The sequence below is a fragment of the Pinus tabuliformis genome, chromosome 2_1, assembly GCF_031772625.1.
Source record: "Pinus tabuliformis cultivar Carrire ecotype Pingquan chromosome 2_1, CPIR1, whole genome shotgun sequence".
Lineage (NCBI taxonomy): Eukaryota > Viridiplantae > Streptophyta > Pinopsida > Pinales > Pinaceae > Pinus > Pinus tabuliformis.
This window is the reverse complement of record NC_142299.1, coordinates 504,280,508-504,292,031: the sequence shown is the minus strand read 5'-3', so window position 1 is coordinate 504,292,031 and position 11,524 is coordinate 504,280,508. Positions and strand designations below refer to the sequence as shown.

General features: G+C 36.9%; 2 pseudogenes; both read left to right on the top strand.

Annotated features, from left to right (window-relative positions):
- The first annotated feature begins 3,862 nt into the window (after positions 1-3,862).
- On the top strand, positions 3,863-4,558 carry LOC149201146 (mitochondrial fission protein ELM1 pseudogene; annotated as a pseudogene).
- A 4,035-nt stretch (positions 4,559-8,593) lies between these two features.
- LOC149201145 (jasmonate-induced oxygenase 1 pseudogene) lies at positions 8,594-9,989 on the top strand (annotated as a pseudogene).
- The last annotated feature ends 1,535 nt before the right edge of the window (positions 9,990-11,524 follow it).

The following is an 11,524-nucleotide window of genomic DNA, read 5'->3' as shown; positions in this document are numbered from 1 at the left end:
AATTTTCTGAGTAAATACCATGCTTATCATTGAAAGACAAATCACATTGATGTTCAGTATCACTTTGTGAGGGATATGATTGAGGACAAAAACGTGTTGCTGGTAAAAGTGGACACTTTGAAGAATGTTGTAGATGCATTGATGAAATCTATGAGCGCTGAGATTTTTTCTTGGTGTAGAGAATCAATGGGAATTGCAAGGCTAAACTAATACTAATCTCTCCTATGAACCCCGTTATGGAATCAAAACAAGAAGTTGGAGAATGTTGGGTGTGTGTTATATTCTTTCACAACTAGCCTCACATGCGAAGTGGGGGGTTAGAGGGGGGTCAACAACACCCCTTTAATTATGTAAGGCATAGTGGGGAGTCACAGGGGGAGCGATAGTGCCCTGGGAATTTTTGTTTTGAAAGCATATTAGGTGGGCAGACCTACTATGGTTTTGTGTATGGGTTTTGCATATGGTTTTGGGAATAATGGTTTTCCTCCCATGGTATTTTTTAGATCCGGTCAAGGGAACTATGGTTATGTTATAATACATGGTTAATGGAATGGGGTTTATGAATTCTTTGACGTGTATATATATATGCTTTAACATTGAAAGGAATACAATGAAAATTCAATTTGGTAGTATTGGTTTTGGGACCGAGGGGAAAATCTCTGTGTATATTTGCTTTGTGGTTAATGCTCTCGCCATTGTTTACATTCTATTGTTGGAATTCGTATGCAAGTAATTTCTGTATAGGGTTAAAACCTTCACTAATATCATGAGTTTGAAATTTAAATTGCCCCATACCATTAGACACCAACAACTCCCTCTGAGTTACTTCATTGTGAAGACTTCAATTCACTGTCCCTCAAAGTAGCTCATATGTGCTACCATAAAACATGTCTACCATACTTGGCAATGGTGATAAGAAATTTCTGGTAAATATATTTGTTTACATCTTATTCCTATCCATTTTTTATGCAAAGACTTGCTAAAATTATGGTGGGAAATAAGTTATTTAATTTCTTGAAAACTTAAGAATAAAAAATCACTACACAAATATCTAAAAATAATGCATAAATATTACAACCACATCCATAAATTATGGAATAAAATATGTGCAGGAGTTATCTATATGAAATTATGTTATGTAAAGGATGCAATAAAACTTCAAATTATGGTCTAATAAATTGTTTTTTAATAATATTGAAAAATAAATATTTATTTTTCAAAGGTAAACATTATAAGTTGCGTTGGTCAATATTAAACTAATAGTGATCAACAAACAAATCTATTTCTAGAGTCATGCCACAATATAATATCAACCACCCACTATTAATATTGAGTATTTTTTAGGGTTTTGAATCTATTCATGTTTTCAAAATAACATTCTAAACAATAAGAAATCATAATCCAACCCTAAATTGTTTCGTTAGATTTTAAAAGAATAACCATTTTATCTATCACAATGAGAAAAAAAATTTACATTATTTTTCGCTATAAAAACTACATATAAGTTATGTTATTTAATATTGACATTGAAATATTTTATTTATGGTTGATGGTATGATATTTTTTGTTATTGATATTTTCTTGTTTTTAAATATCCCATGTACACTTAATTTAGAACCAACCCAGATATATTTTAACTCACATCTATCAAACGCCTAGAGGGATCCAATCTCTCGAGGCACAAACTTCCTATTTGAGTGAAAAATTAAGGAAAGGTTTGCACCTCTAGAGATTTGATCCATCACGGTGCTTGATAGATTCAAGTTAATATTGATCTAGGTTGGTTATATAATACTATAAAATATCTATATTTGTATCTGTGTGTCTCTTTCTTATTCCCTCTCTCTATCTCACCCCCAAAACATATACACTCTATCTCCATATTTATCTCTCTCACTCCCTCTGTCTTCCTCTCTACCTCTCACTATTCCCTTCCACCCTCCTCTATCTCTCACTCTCTCTCAATCGGTCCCTTGTTACTCCCTCTCTCTCTGTACCTTTTGTTAAACACACACATGGCAAAGACAAATAGGAAAGATAAGCAAGAGTGTTCACTTATTATTAACAAATGATATACATAGTACATGGTGTGACCCTTGGATTCATATTCCAAGTGGTCTCTTGGACTCCTTTTGGTTTTTCAACTTCGACACCAACCCTTAGAGGATTAGGTGTCCAACATTCCCCCCCTTAATTTGAAGGGTTATGTATGAGTCCAAGAATAGAGTTGTAATACAAAACATGCAAAAATGCATAGAATCACTAGGCTAAATGTGCTCTCTGAAATGTTGGTACAAAGGGCATGGTTTAAGGATGACCAGCAACACTAGAACGCTTAGTTCAGTTCCCAGAACTCTTCCAAGTCTGGCATGAAGCTCAAGGCTTCTACTAGAGGAAGTGCTCCTGATGTTTTGAAGAGGGAAACCTTCAACCATGAAAGGGAGGTCTCACCCCACATAAAATGGATAACCTCAACCTGAAAAGGGAGGTCTCAACCTGTGATGGTTTAAGGATGAAAAACATCTCTGGAATGCTTAATGAAATTCTTGGAACTCTTCCAAAGCTAGCAAGAAGCTGAAGTCTTCTGCTAGAGGAAGTGTCACCAATTCTTTGAAGAGGTGTCACAAACTGAAGGCATGCTCAGGGGCATATTTGTCTTTGGCTACAACTCTGAATCTGGTATGGTAGGTTGTGGCTCAAGCTGGCTTGATGTGGCTTTGAAGTTTGTAGATGACCATCATTTCCCCCCCTGTCAGATACAAGGTGAGATGATGGAGAAAACTCAACTACAAGATTGTTCAATACTCTAGAACAAGTTTTGACATATGACTGGAATATCTTCTAGGCTATTGATGCCCATTACCAAGAAGCAATCCATCCAAGATGAATCTTTGTTCTTGTAGGAGGTTTGTTTTTTAAGAATTTGTTTGAAGAATGACTGGTTTTATGACAATGCTTACATGGATGAAGATCGAAACAATGATTTTTCAGATGGCCAACTCAGTCATAGTGTTGACATTTCCCAATCTATTGTTGTTGTTGTGGAAGAGGAGAAGAATCTGGAATAGCTCCAGGTGAACTATCGTAAAGTAATCTAACATTCTGAAACTAGATGGGCTTTGAATAATATGGAATATGAAAGGAAACCTCCTTGTCATATCCAAGACCTATTTTGCGCTTATTATGGACAAGCTCTTCCCAAGGTTTGATGATGGGCTTGGGAAGTGCAAACTGAACTTCTACATCTACATGTACAACTGCTGCTTCATTGGGTACTAAATCTGTATGAACTTCAACAATATTGACTTGTTGCTGATGGGTATCTGTCTCAATGTTCTGAACAAAAATAGGTTGAGAATGATGACTCGACTGTTGTAATTCTTCCCGTTGTAGTTGAGATTCAATCTGTAAAAAATCAATTTGTTCTTGTGCATATTGTAGACAAGTCTGAATTTATGAGTGAGAGCCTTTGCTAATTTGGAATGTGTCATTTGAAGTAGATTGTATCAGAGTTTTCAAGAACTCTAATACTTCACCAATTTGGGTCATTTTCTCCAATGTCAAATTTACACTTTAAAATTTGTTTACAACTATGAACCAATGTCATTGCAAAATATTCTCTACAAATGTGCAACAAACAACTAGTGTTGAATATCCCTTTAATGCAGACAATACTATTGATTTCTCAAGTCTATTTTATCCATAAAGAGAACAACATTGGTGAAACAATATAGCTCAAAGTTTACCCATATAATTCAACTCATCTTCAATGCAAAAATATAGACCAAGAAACATGGTGAGCTCGATCAACATACAATATATTTGATGTTGAAAAGCATAAGTTTCAATGCAGAGAGTAATAATGGCTCGTGAAATTACAGAGAAAGAGGGACCATTACTGGTTGTTGCATCTAGTCGGGACACAGTTTCAATTGCGAGTACAATAAAAAGACTTACTCCCCAAAATACATTTGTAATACAGATACAACACCCGAGGTGTCAGCTCAATCAATTTGACTTGGTGGTAACCCTTCACCATGATTTTCATGCTTTGACTCCTTCTAGACGGCAAAAAGTTCCTCGTTTTCTATGGAATTGGATAACTCCTAGAGAACCACCAGATAGAAAAGTGGTGCTTACACTTGGAGATTTGCACCCGGCTGATTTTGCCACATTACGAATGGTTACTGCACAGTGGCATGATGAATTAGCACCACTTCTAAAGCCATTGCTTGTTGTGAATATAGGGGGACCTAGAAGACATTGTAAATATGGCACAGACCTTGTTGTGAAGCTAATAGATGCTCTATATAAGGTTCTTGGTAAATGTGAGACTGCACGCATTTATTTCTAGAGAAGAACGCCTCTTCAGGTGTGTAACATAATGTGGAAAGAATTTGCTAGTCATTGAAAGGTCTATATTTGTGATGGCCACGATCCAAACCCACAGATAGAGCACCTTCCATGGGCTAATGCCTTTGTAGTCACAGCATATTCGATGAGTATAGTAAGTGAAGCATGTAGTACTAGGAAGCTAGTGTATGTCATTGGAGCATAACGCCAATATACCACTTTTGCAAACACTTTCCACATGGTTTTAGGCCATGCAAAGCAAATTCAACTTGTTTTGGTCGCTCAATAAAGTTTAACGCAACAGTAGTCAATAAAATTTAATGTAACAACAACCTTGTCATAGCATTAATACAGGTTTTGAACCAACAATACTCACAACATCAATGCTAATCCATATCCATCATAAATTCAACGCAGAGAGATGAAACATATACCCAATGCATTGAGAGATATTTGCTGCCAAAACAGATTTAATTCGAACCATTCTATGTAGAGCTTTGAAACAACATCCAATACTTCTCTTCAAAAACTCAACACTCCATTTCCAGTCAATGACACTCCCTTTCTCATTGAGAGCTCCATTCCAACGTAGTCAAATATCATGATCAACAATTAATATATTCTAGTGACATGACCAAAGATTTAATGTTTTGATTCATTGACTTTCACAAGAACTGCTTCAATTCATTTCCCAGGACTTCTAATAAAATCACAGAAAATGCACCAGGAGTATGGACTTGGAATCAATGCATAGCTAAAATGCAGAGGTAATGTTTGAACTAGGAATGGAGAAAGAGCGCACAGCTTCCGTTGGTTTGCAGAAATAGGTCTGAGTGGAAGCATGAAATTGACAGACAGTGTTAGAGTGTTTCATTGGTAGAGAAGGATAGGTCTCGCAATATTCCTCTTCGCGGTCGAAGGGGCAGGTCTGCTCACAACAGAGGAATGGCAGAGCTGATAGAGGTAACAACTTTTATTGTAACAAATGCTCATAAAGGTATAATCAGGAGGAGAGAATTGGTTTACAAAGGCCACAAAAATAGGTTGCTCACACTTGAGCAGGGCAGGAGATCGCCTGCTCTGATACCATGTTAAACACACACATGTCAAAGACAAATATGAAAGATAAGTAGGAGAGTTCACTTATTATTAACAACTGATATACATTTATTGTACATGGTGTGACCCTTGGATTCAGATTCCAAGTGGTCTCTTGGACTCCTTTTCGTTGTTCAGCTTCCACGCCAACTCTTAGAGGATTAGGTGTCTAACACCTTTCTCGCTCTGTGTCTTTCTTCTTCCTTCCCTTTCTCTCCTTCTCTCTCTCCCTTTCTCTCCCACCTCGCTCTATCTCTCCCACCCATCATTCTCTCTCTCTCTCTCTCTCTCTCTCTCTCTCTCTCTCTCTCCTTGTCCCCTCCATCTTTGTGCCTCCCTCTCTTTCTCTTGCTCTTCTCTCCCCACATCTTCTCTATCATCCCTCTTCTCCTCTCTTCCTCTCCGTCTCTCCATCTCTCCCTTCTTACTCCCTCTCTTTCCACCTTTCTCTCCCTATGTCTTTGTTCTTTCCTCACTCTTTCTACGCCATCCTATGTCTTCTTTCCTCTATCTCCCACCTCCCTCTCTCGTCTCCCCCCATCATTCTCTCTCTATTTCTCTCTCTCCACCCTCCAAGCTTTTCACTATCTTCCTCCCTCCCTCTCTCTTCCCTTCACTTTTCTTGTTGTCATGCCTAGATCCTTAGTTAACATGGATCTATGTTGGTTCTTACTAATACTATTTGAATTATATAAATTTCACATCTTTAAATATAAAGTTATTATCATTTTTAGTTTTATTCAAACCTTAATTTAATTTCTATGGGAATATTTTTAGTAGTCATGAAGATAGAGGGTTTATATACATCTAAAAATTAATTATAACCTTTTTCCTATTAGATTCAGTTAAAAAAAGTTTTTGAGACATATTTTTTGGTGATAATCACATCAAAATTATTTTTTCGACACGTTTCGAACCAACCAGTGTGGTTCATCGTCACCAAAAGATGAAGAATCAGATCCGTTAAATAGTGAGACAGATCGCTCCAACATCTAAAAAGAAAAGATTAATTTTGAATAGACAAAAAAATTAGGGGAAAAGTATTTACTTTCAATTTAAATAAATAACTAAAAAATAAACATGTTTCAAAAACTTGATATGGATCACACAAGCCTAAATTCTATAAAAAATGATATAAAATTAAATTAAAATAGAACAATTTTTATTGTAAAATTTTTTGGGCATGTGTTATTGATAAGCCATGGTTTTGTAACAAAGCCTATTTACAAGTTACTAATATCCATGGTAAAGTGGGGGTGAATATCGATGGTTAAGAATCTTGTTATATCGTTATAAAATATTTTGATTGTGAAATAGGTTATGATTGTTTAGAATGTGGTATTGATATGCCATGATATTAGCCCATGCTAGTGTAGCAAAGTCTATTCACAAGTTCATAATATCAATGACAAAGTGGTGGTGAATATCCATGATTATGAATCTTGTCATATTGAATAAAATATTTTGATTGTGAAATAAGTTATGTTTTTTGGGCTTGTGGTATTGTTAAGCCATGGTATTGTAATGAAATCTATTTACAAGTTAACAATATCCATGGTACAGTGGGGATGAATATCTATGGTTAAGAATATTTTCATATTGTTATAAAATAGTTTGATTGTAAAATAAGTTATTTTTTTTGGCATGGGTTATTGATAAGTATTGGCCCATGGTATTGTAACAAAGCCAAATTTCTACAAGTTACTATAAAGTGAGGGTGAATATCCATTAACAATCTTGTCATATCGTTATAAAACATTTTGGTTTTGAAATAAGTTATGGTTTTTGAGCTTACCATATTAATAAGACATAGTATTGGCTCATGGTAATGTAACAAAACTTATTCATAAGTTAATAACAAAATCAAAATATAACAAATTGAATTGTATTATTTTTATTTTATTATTAATTTAACCAACTTATCACTCACCAACCACTTCTGATTTATTATTATTTAATTAAACCAACATTTAGAATAGTTTACATACTTGTATTACATCTACACATCTACTCTGAGTACCTCTCACAATCACAAGTTAATAACAAAATCAAAAAATAACAAATTGAATTTTATTATTTTTGTTATTTTAACATTTTTTATTAATTGAACCAACATTTACTTACCCCAATCACTTTTAACTTATTATTATTATTATTATTTTATGAAATCGGCTCTGCTGTCACGCAACCTTCTAACAGTTACAAATAACAGAAAGCCTTTTCTTTTGTTTTTTTTTGGCCCGCCGGAGCCTTATCTATATCTATGGTTTCCCCGTCGTAACGACAATGTAGCTCCCGTTGAACGTGAAGCTGGAGACATCGGTTGCAATCTGCGTGCGAAGTCACTTATTAATTTCGAAAATTTCAGGTTGTTCAAATGGAACTGGTTTGATTATATACGCATTTTTTAATGTATAGACAAAGTTGAAGCAGTCTTAAGTTAGGGATGATAAAAGATTATATTTTTGCTTAATCGCAAGTGAATCAACGAAATTTCACATGTAAAGAAAGTGGAGGGAATTTTTTTATTTGGATATATAAAGACTGTATTTTTAGGATCATCGATGTGAGGCTTAGCTTTCATCGCTTTGACTTAATTAAATATGTATTACCTCTATAGAATCATGAAAGAATGCAAAGTTTCCGATTTCCATGTATTATTTCCTTACATGGCATGTGATACCTCAAATAACATGTGATGATATATGGGAGATTCCCATGCAAACTGACTTTCAGGCACTGACCACTCAACGCTATCAATAACTTATGTCTCCAGAACGACCACGAGGCCATGTTACACACTTAGAAATTCTATTATCTCGAGGGCACGTAGTCGTTACTATTCAAGAGGTAAGTCAGATTTTGAGTGGCTGATTATGATGCCTAGTCGACATTCTCCCCTTTTGGTACAACGTCACGTTTTCCCATCCTTTTTCTTGAGTTTAATAATCCCCCGGTTTGGTTGTATTATTTTAACATCTTGTGCTCAAATTCCTCGCTTCGGGCATATATACGACCTCTGAGATGGCAAGGGAGAGAATGCGGTAGATATCTATTTGTGAGATTACAGACTGCTAGCAGTCCCTTGGCTATATATATTGTTCAGCACTTTGATCAGTTGTGTTCTGGACATTGCCATCCAATGGAGTGGCCTGAGACAATAACCAGAGTCCAATGTATTTCGGAGAGCGGCATTGAATGCTTGCCATCCAGATACATCAGGCCTGATCACGAGAGGCCCCCGAAGTTGCGGCTGTTAGCAGAGGAGATACCCATCATAGACCTCGCTGGTCTCTACGACGAACGTCGGAATAAGACCATGGAAGACATATCAGATGCATGTAGAGAGTGGGGATTCTTTCAAGTTATTAACCATGGAGTTTCTGCGAAACTTCTCATGTCCGTACGTGAGGTGTCGAGAGAGTTCTTTTGTCTGCCGTTGGAGGAGAAGCAGAAACACGCCAACGATCCTGGGACTTACGTTGGATATGGTAGTCGAACTGGTGTGCAGAAAGGTGCGATTCTCGACTGGGGGGATTACTATTATCACAACTACTTGCCTCTCTCCATACGAGAGGAGGACAGATGGCCATCCAAACCGGATGAATACAGGTGATGCAGGAACTCCCTTTCCATTCAACGTTGCATTTTTATTCTTCGTTTACACTCAAAATTCCACTTGCATGCATCTATATGGAGTCAATGGAGCATCATTTACGAGTTTCATTACGGAATCTATATAGTTTTTTATTTTTATCCTAATTCTGAGAGTGGAAGTGATGTTTATCGGTTGGGTTGCAAGATAAAACAAGAAGTGCTCCTTTTCTCTTGTTTGTGTAGCTACTCTGGAAATTTCATTATTGCTTCTTTGTGTCGACATCACAGGAGTATAATGAAGGAGTACTGCGAAGGAACGCTGCAACTCTGTAACACCTTGCTGTCTGTGTTTTGGGAAAACCTGGGCCTGCCTCCGGACCATCCAAATGAAGCTTTTGGAGGCGAGGAGGGCATTGGGATTTCTGTTCGAGTCAACTATTATCCTGTATGCCCACAACCAGAATTGACTTATGGGCTGTCCCCTCACTCCGATCCTGGAGGAATAACCGTTCTGCTTCAGGATGATGTCGTGGGTCTCCAAGTTCGCAAAGGCGACTATTGGGTGGCTGTGCGCCCTGTCGTTGATGCTTTGACGATAAACCTAGGCGACCAGATGGAGGTCAGTATTTCGATCACTTTTTTCATTCACCCGTCAAAATCCGCCGATTGTCATAGTTCTTTCTATTTCCTTCTTCGCGCAGATATTGGCAAACGGAATTTACAAAAGTGTGGAACACAGCTGCCTTGTGAACTCGAAAAAGGAACGAATGTCGATCGCGGTTTTCTGTAACCCTAATGGAGACAAGGAAGTCGGGCCTCTAAAGGAGCTGATTGATGATTCCAACCCGCCGAGATACCGAAAGATGAAGTTCAATGACTACAGGATGTTCATTCGAACAAGTGGGCCTAAAGGAAAGAGTTACCTGAAGTCGAACATATAATTTCGATGAAGCAGCCGAATTATAAGTTCTTGTACTGGTGCATATGCAAGACAAACATCCTGTGACATGCATATCTGTAATCCAAACATAGAATAATCACGCACAAATAGGTTGAATGTGTTTACATAAATTCAATCAGTTTGTGCATAGTCTTAGCCTTTAGGAGACAAGTATTGCTCAAATACATAATACCCGCGGATTGCCCGCATAAAATAAGCGTTTCCCACTTTGTATTTGGAAATTCTATATACATCTTATGAATTGTTTAATCTAGTCTGTTATCTAAAGATGCAGTTACATATACCGATGCAAGTTTTATTGTGATTTGGATGTATGTATATTTCAGCGTAAAATAATATTTGTGACCGGGTCTTCTTGGAGACACACGTGAAGTACCCGCTTTGGCATTTAAATCCGAATCCTTGTTCACATATCATAATTTAGGAATACACGAAGCATAAGTATCCAAATAATGGAGACAACAAAAATATAATCCAATATAATGGAGATAACAAAAATATAGGCTTGCCCAGCAGGCTTGGGACTATCAACGCTGAAGGCCTGAGGCAATAATATTGATATCACAATCGCTTTTAAAACATTTCCCGCAAAGTTTTCCTCTACTTACAGTGATTTAATCGATTGCTTTACATAATGGGTTTTCAAATATTGGAAGATGATAAGAAGAGGGAACATTTTGTGTTGGAGATCAGATGCACAGCAATTAACTAAAATACTCAGCAAATAAATCAAGCACATAAACATAGAGGAATTTAACGTGGTTCACCCAACCAATCTGGGCTACGTCCACCAAACATAGGCATCGGCAATTCTTATTAATCAAACAGGAGATTACATAAATCAAATCCTCACAAACTCTCACACTACTACCAAACCATCCGTATGGATACTTGTTATATAGCAAGGAGAATCTAACTGCCTCATAAATCCTCTCAACTCAAATTTAGGATGCATTAACTCCCTCCCAACAAACTGGAGCTAATCTAGGAACTAATTCCTATTGTTGTCATCTACTGAGATTTTGCCTATTTTATTCAAAACAGAAAATCTCAACAATCTCCACCTTGACAACAATTAGCCTGATGCCCTCTTTGTTTATTATTTTATCTTTTCTGCAAGCCAAGAGAAGCCAAACACCAGCGTAGCTTCTCCAGCAAAACTGGTTTCGTGAACATGTCTGCACAGTTTTCCTTCATATGCACCTTTTCAAGAGAGACTCCCCTTTCAGTGATAACCTGTCTTACAAAATGATACTTAATTGGAATATGCTTTGATTTACTATGATAGGCCGGATTCTTAGCCAAATGTATTGCACTTTGACTATCACAAAGTAACCCGATGTTGTCCTGTAACCTACCAAACTCACCAAGCAAACCTTTCAACCAAACCGCCTCTTTGCAAGCATGCAAAGCAGCAATGTATTCTGCTTCAGTAGTGGATAAAGTGACAATGTTCTGTAGCTTTGACATCCAACTTATAGCTCCACCTGCAAGAGTAAAGACATACCCTGAAGT